Genomic DNA, 11,278 nt, shown 5'->3' with positions numbered 1-11,278 from the left:
ATGTTTTTTTGTTTCCCCCAAATGTGTGGTTTAATTGATACATGCAGAAGTGACATGTGTATTTGTATTATTAATATTAAGTTGTGTTCATTAGTTGCAGTGTAAAAGTGTGTGAAAAGTGCAGCATATATGTGTGTGTTTAGTAATGTTCCATTTAAGCTGCAATGGGTCCAATTGAAGCAGTGAGAAGCGTGTAATTAACAAGTAATGAGTAAAGTAGGTGTTTGTATTGTGTTCAGCTGACATTGGTTGAGGTGCGGCCGTCCTGATTAGGCGCTCCGATTGCCTAGCGCATGACCGAGTGGTGTCCGCAAAGCAATACTTGCTTATGGACACCGCACATTTCTAGGCTTTTTGTTCGCGTGCATTCGGCGTGCTGTCCGAATGCACGCCCACCAAAATAAGTGTACTCCCCCGTGTCGGCCCATGTTTCCGCCCAGTTTAGCCCACTTTGAAAGTACGCCCCTGTGTCATTCCGAATGACGCCCATAACACGCTCATATTGCCCGAGTGATTGCTGTGCACATTTCTGTACGGTATTAGTGAGAACGAGTACGGAGGCCATGCGTGGCACATGCGCATAGCGTTCCCCACGCATGCGCAGACGGCTAAAAAACGCCATCCGAAAGTATACGGGAAAGTACGCACCAACCAGAATAAGGCCCTATGTGTGGGACTAAGTGGGCAGAAAATAGTGTGCTACGTGCAATAAAAAGGTGCTGAAATGCAGATGCTGAAAGGAAACCAATGGTGCCGTGAAAAACCATGATCTGTGTGCCAGAGGGGACAGTCAGTATGGTAGAGTGAATGGAGCAACCCAGATGTGGGTTGTGTATAAGGTGAACTAAGTGCATGTGTCTAATGAGAGTGGGAGGGGGAAACCTAAGAGATGTGTGTGAGGGAAAAGAAACCTAACCCAAAGGGAAAGGAGGGGTATAAACCATGACTTAAATGGAGATGTGCAGAGAAGCAAATGATATATATATATATCTCTCCCCTTGCGGGACGGAAAGGCACCTGAGTCTTACATTGGTCTGCGAGTGCCAGGACTCTTCACATCCTACACACACACATATATATAATATATAGCAGCAGTGTACAGCCGGTAAGGGGTTACAGCGGTGTGAGGCTAGGAATATATATATACACACACACACACATATATATAATATATAGCAGCAGTGTACAGCCGGTAAGGGGTTACAGCGGTGTGAGGCTGGGAATATATATATACACACACATATATATATGTAATATATAGCAGCAGTGTACAGCCGGTAAGGGGTTACAGCGGTGTGAGGCTGGGAATATATATATATACACACACACATATATATAATATATAGCAGCAGTGTACAGCCGGTAAGGGGTTACAGCGGTGTGAGGCTGGGAATATATATATACACACACACACATATATAATATATAGCAGCCGGTAAGGGGTTACAGCGGTGTGAGGCTGGGAATATATACACACACACACATATATATAATATATAGCAGCAGTGTACAGCCGGTAAGGGGTTACAGCGGTGTGAGGCTGGGAATATATATACACACACATATATATATAATATATAGCAGCAGTGTACAGCCGGTAAGGGGTTACAGCGGTGTGAGGCTGGGAATATATATACACACACACACATATATATATAATATATAGCAGCAGTGTACAGCCGGTAAGGGGTTACAGCGGTGTGAGGCTGGGAATATATATACACACACACACATATATATATAATATATAGCAGCAGTGTACAGCCGGTAAGGGGTTACAGCGGTGTGAGGCTGGGAATATATATATACACACACACACATATATAATATATAGCAGCAGTGTACAGCAGGTAAGGGGTTACAGCGATGTAAGGCTGGGAATATATATACACACACACACATATATATAATATATAGCAGCAGTGTACAGCCGGTAAGGGGTTACAGCGGTGTGAGGCTGGGAATATATATATATATACACACACACATATATATATAATATATAGCAGCAGTGTACAGCTGGTAAGGGGTTACAGCGGTGTGAGGCTGGGAATATATATATATACACACACAAATATATAATATATAGCAGCAGTGTACAGCCAGGAAGGGTTTACAACGGTGTGAGGCTGGGAATATATATATATACACACACACATATATATAATATATAGCAGCAGTGTACAGCCAGGAAGGGGTAACAGCGGTGTGAGGCTGGGAATATATATATATATACACACATATATATAATATATAGCAGCAGTGTACAGCCGGTAAGGGGTTACAGCGGTGTGAGGCTGGGAATATATATATATATACACACACACATATATATAATATATAGCAGCAGTGTACAGCCGGTAAGGGGTTACAGCGGTGTGAGGCTGGGAATATATATATATACACACACACATATATATAATATATAGCAGCAGTGTATAGCCAGGAAGGGGTTACAGCGGTGTGAGGCTGGGAATATATATACACACACACACATATATATATAATATATAGCAGCAGTGTACAGCAGGTAAGGGGTTACAGCGGTGTGAGGCTGGGAATATATATACACACACACACATATATATAATATATAGCAGCAGTGTACAGCCGGTAAGGGGTTACAGCGGTGTGAGGCTGGGAATATATATACACACACTCATATATATAATATATAGCAGCAGTGTACAGCCGGTAAGGGGTTACAGCGGTGTGAGGCTGGGAATATATATATACACACACATATATATAATACATAGCAGCAGTGTACAGCCGGTAAGGGGTTACAGCGGTGTGAGGCTGGGAATATATATATATATACACACACACATATATATAATATATAGCAGCAGTGTACAGCCGGTAAGGGGTTACAGCGGTGTGAGGCTGGGAATATATATATATACACACACACATATATACAATATATAGCAGCAGTGTACAGCCGGTAAGGGGTTACAGCGGTGTGAGGCTGGGAATATATATACACACACACATATATATATAATATATAGCAGCAGTGTACAGCCGGTAAGGGGTTACAGCGGTGTGAGGCTGGGAATATATATATACACACACACAAATATATAATATATAGCAGCAGGGCTCACACACCTTGAAAAAGGGGACGGTTGATCCCCGAAACGTCGGACATTGTGTATGTTTGAATTATTATAAAAGATTTGCATCAAGACTTCCAGTGCCGCTTTATCTCTACTAATCGTATACACACACACACACATATATATATATATATAATATATAGCAGCAGTGTACAGCCGGTAAGGGGTTACAGCGGTGTGAGGCTGGGAATATATATATATATACACACACATATATATAATATATAGCAGCAGTGTACAGCCAGGAAGGGGTTACAGCGGTGTGAGGCTGGGAATATATATATATACACACACACATATATATAATATATAGCAGCAGTGTACAGCCGGTAAGGGGTTACAGCGGTGTGAGGCTGGGAATATATATATATACACACACACACATATATATAATATATAGCAGCAGTGTACAGCCGGTAAGGGGTTACAGCGGTGTGAGGCTGGGAATATATACACACACACAAATATATAATATATAGCAGCAGTGTACAGCCGGTAAGGGGTTACAGCGGTGTGAGGCTGGGAATATATATATATATACACACACACACATATATATATAATATATAGCAGCAGTGTACAGCCGGTAAGGGGTTACAGCGGTGTGAGGCTGGGAATATATATATATATATACACACACACATATATATAATATATAGCAGCAGTGTACAGCCGGTAAGGGGTTACAGCGGTGTGAGGCTGGGAATATATATATATACACACACACACATATATATATAATATATAGCAGCAGTGTACAGCCGGTAAGGGGTTACAGCGGTGTGAGGCTGGGAATATATATATATATATATATATACACACACACATATATATAATATATAGCAGCAGTGTACAGCCGGTAAGGGGTTACAGCGGTGTGACATACCTCCCAACTGTCACGATTTTAGAGGGACAGTCCCGATTTTCGGGTCCTGTCCCTCTGTCCCACCCACGGCAGGCATTGTCCCGCTGCGGGGGGGTGGCAGTTGGGAGACCCCCCAATCTAGTAGAATAGACGCTGTGCGCATGCGCACAGCGTCTATTCTCGTATGAAAATGAGGTCGCGGCTAATTAGCATAAGCCGCGCCCTCATTTGCATACGCCACACCCCCTTTTCGGACGCTCGCGCTGCGAAGTCCCTATTTCTTCGGATGAAAAGTTGGGAGGTATGGTGTGAGGCTGGGAATATATATATATACACACACACATATATATAATATATAGCAGCAGTGTACAGCCAGGAAGGGGTTACAGCGGTGTGAGGCTGGGAATATATATATATATACACACACACACATATATATAATATATAGCAGCAGTGTACAGCCGGTAAGGGGTTACAGCGGTGTGAGGCTGGGAATATATATATATATATATACACACACACATATATATAATATATAGCAGCAGTGTACAGCCGGTAAGGGGTTACAGCGGTGTGAGGCTGGGAATATATACACACACACACATATATATAATATATAGCAGCAGTGTACAGCCAGGAAGGGGTTACAGCGGTGTGAGGCTGGGAATATATATATATACACACACACATATATATAATATATAGCAGCAGTGTACAGCTGGTAAGGGGTTACAGCGGTGTGAGGCTGGGAATATATATATATACACACACATATATATAATATATAGCAGCAGTGTACAGCCGGTAAGGGGTTACAGCGGTGTGAGGCTGGGAATATATATATACACACACATATATATATAATATATAGCAGCAGTGTACAGCCGGTAAGGGGTTACAGCGGTGTGAGGCTGGGAATATATATATATATATATACACACATACATATATATATAATATATAGCAGCAGTGTACAGCCGGTAAGGGGTTACAGCGGTGTGAGCAGGGGCGGATTGGCCTACCGGGAAACCGGGCTGTTTCCCGGTGGGCCGGCATATTTTTTGTGTGAACGGCCGCCCTCCCTCCTTTACAGGGCCGGCCGCGGCATCTACGTGCATTTTTCCCTAAGTAAAGATGGCCGCGGCCGGCCTCAAGCTTTGCCAAAGTTAAAATGGCCGCGGGAGTGCTGGTGCGCATGCGCGGCGCACGCAGCTGCTCCCGCGGTCCAGACAGAGGCTGACGCTTGTTCTCCTGGTCTGGCCGCCCTCCCTCCCTCCTTCACAGGGCCGGCCGCGGCATCTACGTGAATTTTAGCCTGAGTAAAGATGGCCGCGGCCGGCCTCTTGCTTTGCCATAGTTAAAATGGCCGCGGGAGCGCTGGTGCGCATGCGCGGCGCACGCAGCTGCTCCCGCGGTCCAGTCAGAGGCTGCCGCTTTGCGTCCTGCTCCAGCCGCTCGCCCGCCCTCCTTCCTTCCCTCCCTGCCTCCTTTACAGGGCCGGCCGCGGCATCTTCTTGAACTTTGCCCTGAGTAAAGATGGCCGCGGCCGGCCTCGACTTTGGCATAGTTAAAATGGCCGCGGGAGCGCTGGTGCGCATGCGCAGACGCACGCAGCTGCTCCCGCGGTCCAGAGGCTTCCTCTTCTGGCTCGCTGCCCAGGCCAGTGCCCACGTGATCCAGCCTTCCCAGCAGCGCGCAGGATTGCTGTTGGGCTGGATCTGATGGGCGTCAGCAGCAGGAGTGGACTCAGCAGCACGCAGCAGAGGAGCAGCTCTTAACAGCAGGCAGCACGCACCAAGGGTAAACTAGGGGCACTAAGGGGACTGGCAGAATTAATATATATATATATTTATATATATATATATATTTTTATATATATATATATATATATTTTTATATATATATATATATATTTTTATATATATATATATATTTTTATATATATATATTTTTTGTGGGCCGGCACATTTTAGATCAAAAGTGGCCGCTCACCCTCCCCTCCCTATCTCCGTGCTGGGCCGCGGCCGCCGGCAGCACTATGCCCTAATTAAAGATGGCCGCGGCCATCCTCGGCAGCTCCCAAAGTTAAAATGGCCGCGGGAGGGCTGGTGCGCATGCGCGAGCGCACACAGCCGCTCCCGCGGTCTGTAGGAACTATGGCAGCGCTGCCTGCCCACATGATGCTCCCCAGCAGCAGCAGCAGCGCGCAGGAATGTTTGGGCGCTGGGCTGGGGAGCCGGATCTGACGGGCAGCGGCGGCGGCAGCAGCAGGGCAGCAGGGCAGCAGCCAGCACCAGACTGACTGACTGAGGGGCAGCCACAGGTGGCAGGTAAAGTGCCACAACTAATAATGATAAATAATACAGCCTGCCTCATATTATATATATATATATAGATCTATATATATAGATCTATATATATATATATATATATATATATCTATATATATTATATAGATCTATATATAGATATATATAATAATATATATATATATATTGCATCAGGACAACCAGAAACATAGAAAATACACAATTTACTTACGTGTCAGAAGAACAAACAAAGATATGATCCCCGGCCAGATCCCACGCCGCCGTGTCCTCCAGGCCGCCTTAAGATGACATCACATAGTGACTGGGGTGTGCGTCACTGGCATGCGCCAGGACGCTGCCTCGTTGCTGGGCTGCACATCAAGCTCAGGCATAGACGCCGGGCGGAGGGAGAATGGCTGCGCTGCCCTGCCCACATGATCCTCCCCAGCAGCGCGCAGGTCTGTTTTGCGCGCTGGGCTGGGGATTCGGGATCCGATGGGTGGCGGCAGCGGTAGAAGCAGGGCAGGTCTGAGGGCGCTGGCAGCCACAAGAGGCAGGCAGGTAAATGGCAATATTTTTTGGCCTCAGGAAAGTGTATATATATGTATGTATACATGTGTGTGTGTGTGTATATATATATATATGTATATATATATATATATATAAACTTGCAACAGGTCCGGCACTCTCTCCTCCAGTACTTACTGCGCCCGGTGCCCTCACGGGTATAGAATCAGATAGAGAACACAGTGTGTGGCACTCGGTGCAAATAAATCAAGTTCAGTCAGGTAGCTTGAAAGTATAGCAACGTTTCATTCAGAGTTGAATTTCGTCAGGATATAACAATGCAATAACTCACCTTATATCCCCCCCTGATGTCACAGACAATCTGCTCCTCACGGCGTCCGTCCACGCTGGGCAGCATCCCGGTGACGTCACTCTGTCAACGCCCGATGGTTGCTGGGCGCACATCAGTGACGTTACCACGCCGGGATCTTTTTAGGATTAGTTTTCAAACATATAGATCCTAGAAACTGATAGTTGCATTATGTATATATTTAACATTGTGGATCTTTGTGTGCGTAGGTGTTTATCTACATTCTTTGTAATATGTCCACTGCACATGGTTTTTAAACTTTAAACAGATGCCGCATCTCCATGGCGACAGGACGCTGTTTGTGGATCCCGGCGTGGTAACGTCACTGATGTGCACCCAGCAACCATCGGGCTTTGACGGAGTGACGTCACCGGGATGCTGCCCAGCGTGGACGGACACCGTGGGGAGCAGATTGTCTGTGACATAAGGTGAGTTATTGCATTGTTATATTGTTATATCCTGACGAAATCGATGTGTACGATCAGGGAACACCGCAACAGTGCGGCACTCACTGCATAAGGCCATACCTTTGCCTCACCCCTGGTTATCACCTCATGTGACTTTCAAGTTTTGCTTTTCAGTTTTCAAACATTGCATCAATATTTCATTAATAGGATATATAGGTGACCATGGCTTTGTCCCTTCCAATGATATTATTCCATGTGACCCCCGTACTGCCGGGATAGACACCGCCGTGTGTCGCTATTTATTTATATATTGTTTTGTATGCCATGACCTTTTCTGTGGCAGACGCCGCTGTGTGTCTTATATGAATCGTTACCTTTGGCCAATGTTGGTATATATAGGACTTATTTGCACGCCAGGAGCTTTTATCTCTCTCTACGCTATCACTCTCTGTGAGCATTGTATTTATGTATTAGATGCCTATTCTGCAGCCTGAGGGGCCGGGGACATAGCTAGCAGCTCAGAAAGCCACTAGCCATGCCCCCACAGTGGCAAAAATGGGGTGTGGCCTCATTGGAATAGGCCACACCCCAAAATTGCTAGGCCACGCCCCCCAAAAAAATCTGGCGCGCCTGCGGCGCGCAACAATACCCTACCCCCCCCCCAGGGCTGCCTTAAGATATTTCCCGGGCTGGTTTTAATTCCCAATCCGCCCCTGGGTGTGAGGCTGGGAATATATATATATACACACACATATATATAATATATAGCAGCAGTGTACAGCCAGGAAGGGGTTACAGCGGTGTGAGGCTGGGAATATATATATATACACACACATATATATAATATATAGCAGCAGTGTACAGCCAGGAAGGGGTTACAGCGGTGTGAGGCTGGGAATATATATATATACACACACACACATATATATAATATATAGCAGCAGTGTACAGCCGGTAAGGGGTTACAGCGGTGTGAGGCTGGGAATATATATATACACACACATATATATAATATATAGCAGCAGTGTACAGCCGGTAAGGGGTTACAGCGGTGTGAGGCTGGGAATATATATATATACACACACACATATATATAATATATAGCAGCAGTGTACAGCCGGTAAGGGGTTACAGCGGTGTGAGGCTGGGAATATATATATATATATATATACACACACATATATATATAATATATAGCAGCAGTGTACAGCCGGTAAGGGGTTACAGCGGTGTGAGGCTGGGAATATATATATATATATACACACACACATATATATATAATATATAGCAGCAGTGTACAGCCGGTAAGGGGTTACAGCGGTGTGAGCAGGGGCGGGCTGGGCCGGGGGGCAGAGTGCCATATGCCCCCCGGGCCGCTTACCCACCCACTGGCTGCGGGCCGTGCTGCGGCTGGATCAGCTTCTCCAGCCCTCCTGCACTGGCCGCGGCTTACAGAACACGGCCGCGGCTACAGGAAAATGGCCGCCGGCCCCCTGCACTGAGGACATGTTCTCAGTGCAGGAGGCCGGCGGCCATTTTCCTGTAGCCGCGGCCGTGTTCTGGAAGCCGCGGCCAGCGCAGGAGGGCTGGAGAAGCTGATCCAGCCGCAGCACGGCCCGCAGCTAGCGAGTGGGTAAGCGCTCTCCCCCCCCCCCCCCCCCCCTCCCTCACCCCAGCATATGTGTTTCTGTCACTGTGGGGGGCATATCTGGCACTGTGTGGGGGCATATCTGGCACTGTGTGGGGGCATATCTGGCACTGTGTGGGGGCATATCTGGCACTGTGTGGGGGCATATCTGGCACTGTGTGGGGGCATATCTGGCACTGTGTGGGGGCATATGTGTATCTGGCACTGTGGAGGCATATATGTATTTGGCACTGTGGGGGCATATGTGTATCTGGCACAGTGGGGCATATGTGTATTTGGCACTGTGGGGGCATATGTGTATCTGGCACTGTGGGGGCATATGTGTATTTGGCACTGTGGGGGCATATGTGTATCTGGCACTGTGGGGCATATGTGTATTTGGCACTGTGGGGGCATATCTGGCACTGTGGGGGCATATGTGTATCTGGCACTGTGGGGGCATATGTGTATCTGGCACTGTGGGGACATATGTGTATCTGGCACTGTGGGGGCATATGTGTCTGGCACTGTGGGGGCATATGTGTATTTGGCACTGTGGGGGCATATGTGTATTTGGCACTGTGGGGGCATATGTGTCTCTGGCACTGTGGGGGCATATGTGTCTCTGGCACTGTGGGGGCATATCTGGCACTGTGGGGGCATATGTGTCTTTGGCACTGTGGGGGAATATGTGTCTCTGGCACTGAGGGGGCATATGTGTATCTGGCACTGTGGGGGCATATGTGTCTGGCACTGTGGGGGCATATGTGTATTTGGCACTGTGGGGGCATATGTGTCTCTGGCACTGTGGGGGCATATGTGTCTCTGGCACTGTGGGGGCATATCTGGCACTGTGGGGGCATATGTGTCTTTGGCACTGTGGGGGAATATGTGTCTCTGGCACTGAGGGGGCATATGTGTCTCTGGCACTGTGGGGGCATATGTGTCTTTGGCACTGTGGGGGAATATGTGTCTCTGGCACTGAGGGGGCATATGTGTCTCTGGCACTGTGGGGGCATATGTGTCTCTGGCACTGTGGGGGCATATGTGTCTCTGGCACTGTGGGGGCATATGTGTCTCTGGCACTCTGGGGGCATATCTGGCACTGTGGAGGAATATGCGTATTTGGCACTGTGGCAGAATATCTGGCACTGTGGCGGCATTTGTGTCTGGCACTGTGGGGGCATATGTGTATTTGGTACTGTGGCGGAATATCTTGCACTGTGGGGGCATATCTGGCACTGTGGACATCACATTGTGCGGTGTAATGGGCATCATGGTATGGGGCGTAATGGACATTACGGTGTGGGGAGCATTGGGTAATTGCCATCACAGTATGGGGTGTAATGGGCATCAAGGTGTGCAGCATAATGTGTAATTAGCATCACAGTGTGCGGTGTATTGAGTAATTAGCATCGCAGTGTTTGGGCGTAATGTGTAACTGGCATCATGGTGTTCAGCATAATGTGTAATTGGCATTACGGCATGTGGCTTTATGTGTAATGGGTATTACAAGGTTCGCTAAAATGTGCAATCTGCAGGTACACAATACAATCATGGTACAGGCAACGCCCCTTATGATAGGCCACGCCCCTAATTTTTCGGCGCGCCTACGGCGCGCAAAAGCATTCCTTCCGACGGTGACTTGGCTGATTATGGGCCAGTGCTCTGGACTTGCCCCCTAGGCTAAAAGTTGCCAGCCAGCCCCTGGGTGTGAGGCTGGGAATATATATATATACACACACATATATATAATATATAGCAGCAGTGTACAGCCAGGAAGGGGTTACAGCGGTGTGAGGCTGGGAATATATATACACACACACACATATATATATAATATATAGCAGCAGTGTACAGCCGGTAAGGGGTTACAGCGGTGTGAGGCTGGGAATATATATATACACACACACACATATATAATATATAGCAGCAGTGTACAGCCAGGAAGGGGTTACAGCGATGTAAGGCTGGGAATATATATACACACACACACATATATATAATATATAGCAGCAGTGTACAGCCGGTAAGGGGTTACAGCGGTGTGAGGCTGGGAATATATATATAT

This window comes from Crinia signifera, chromosome 3 (genome assembly GCF_055691185.1).
Source record: "Crinia signifera chromosome 3, ASM5569118v1, whole genome shotgun sequence".
Lineage (NCBI taxonomy): Eukaryota > Metazoa > Chordata > Amphibia > Anura > Myobatrachidae > Crinia > Crinia signifera.
This window is presented reverse-complemented; position numbering follows the sequence as displayed.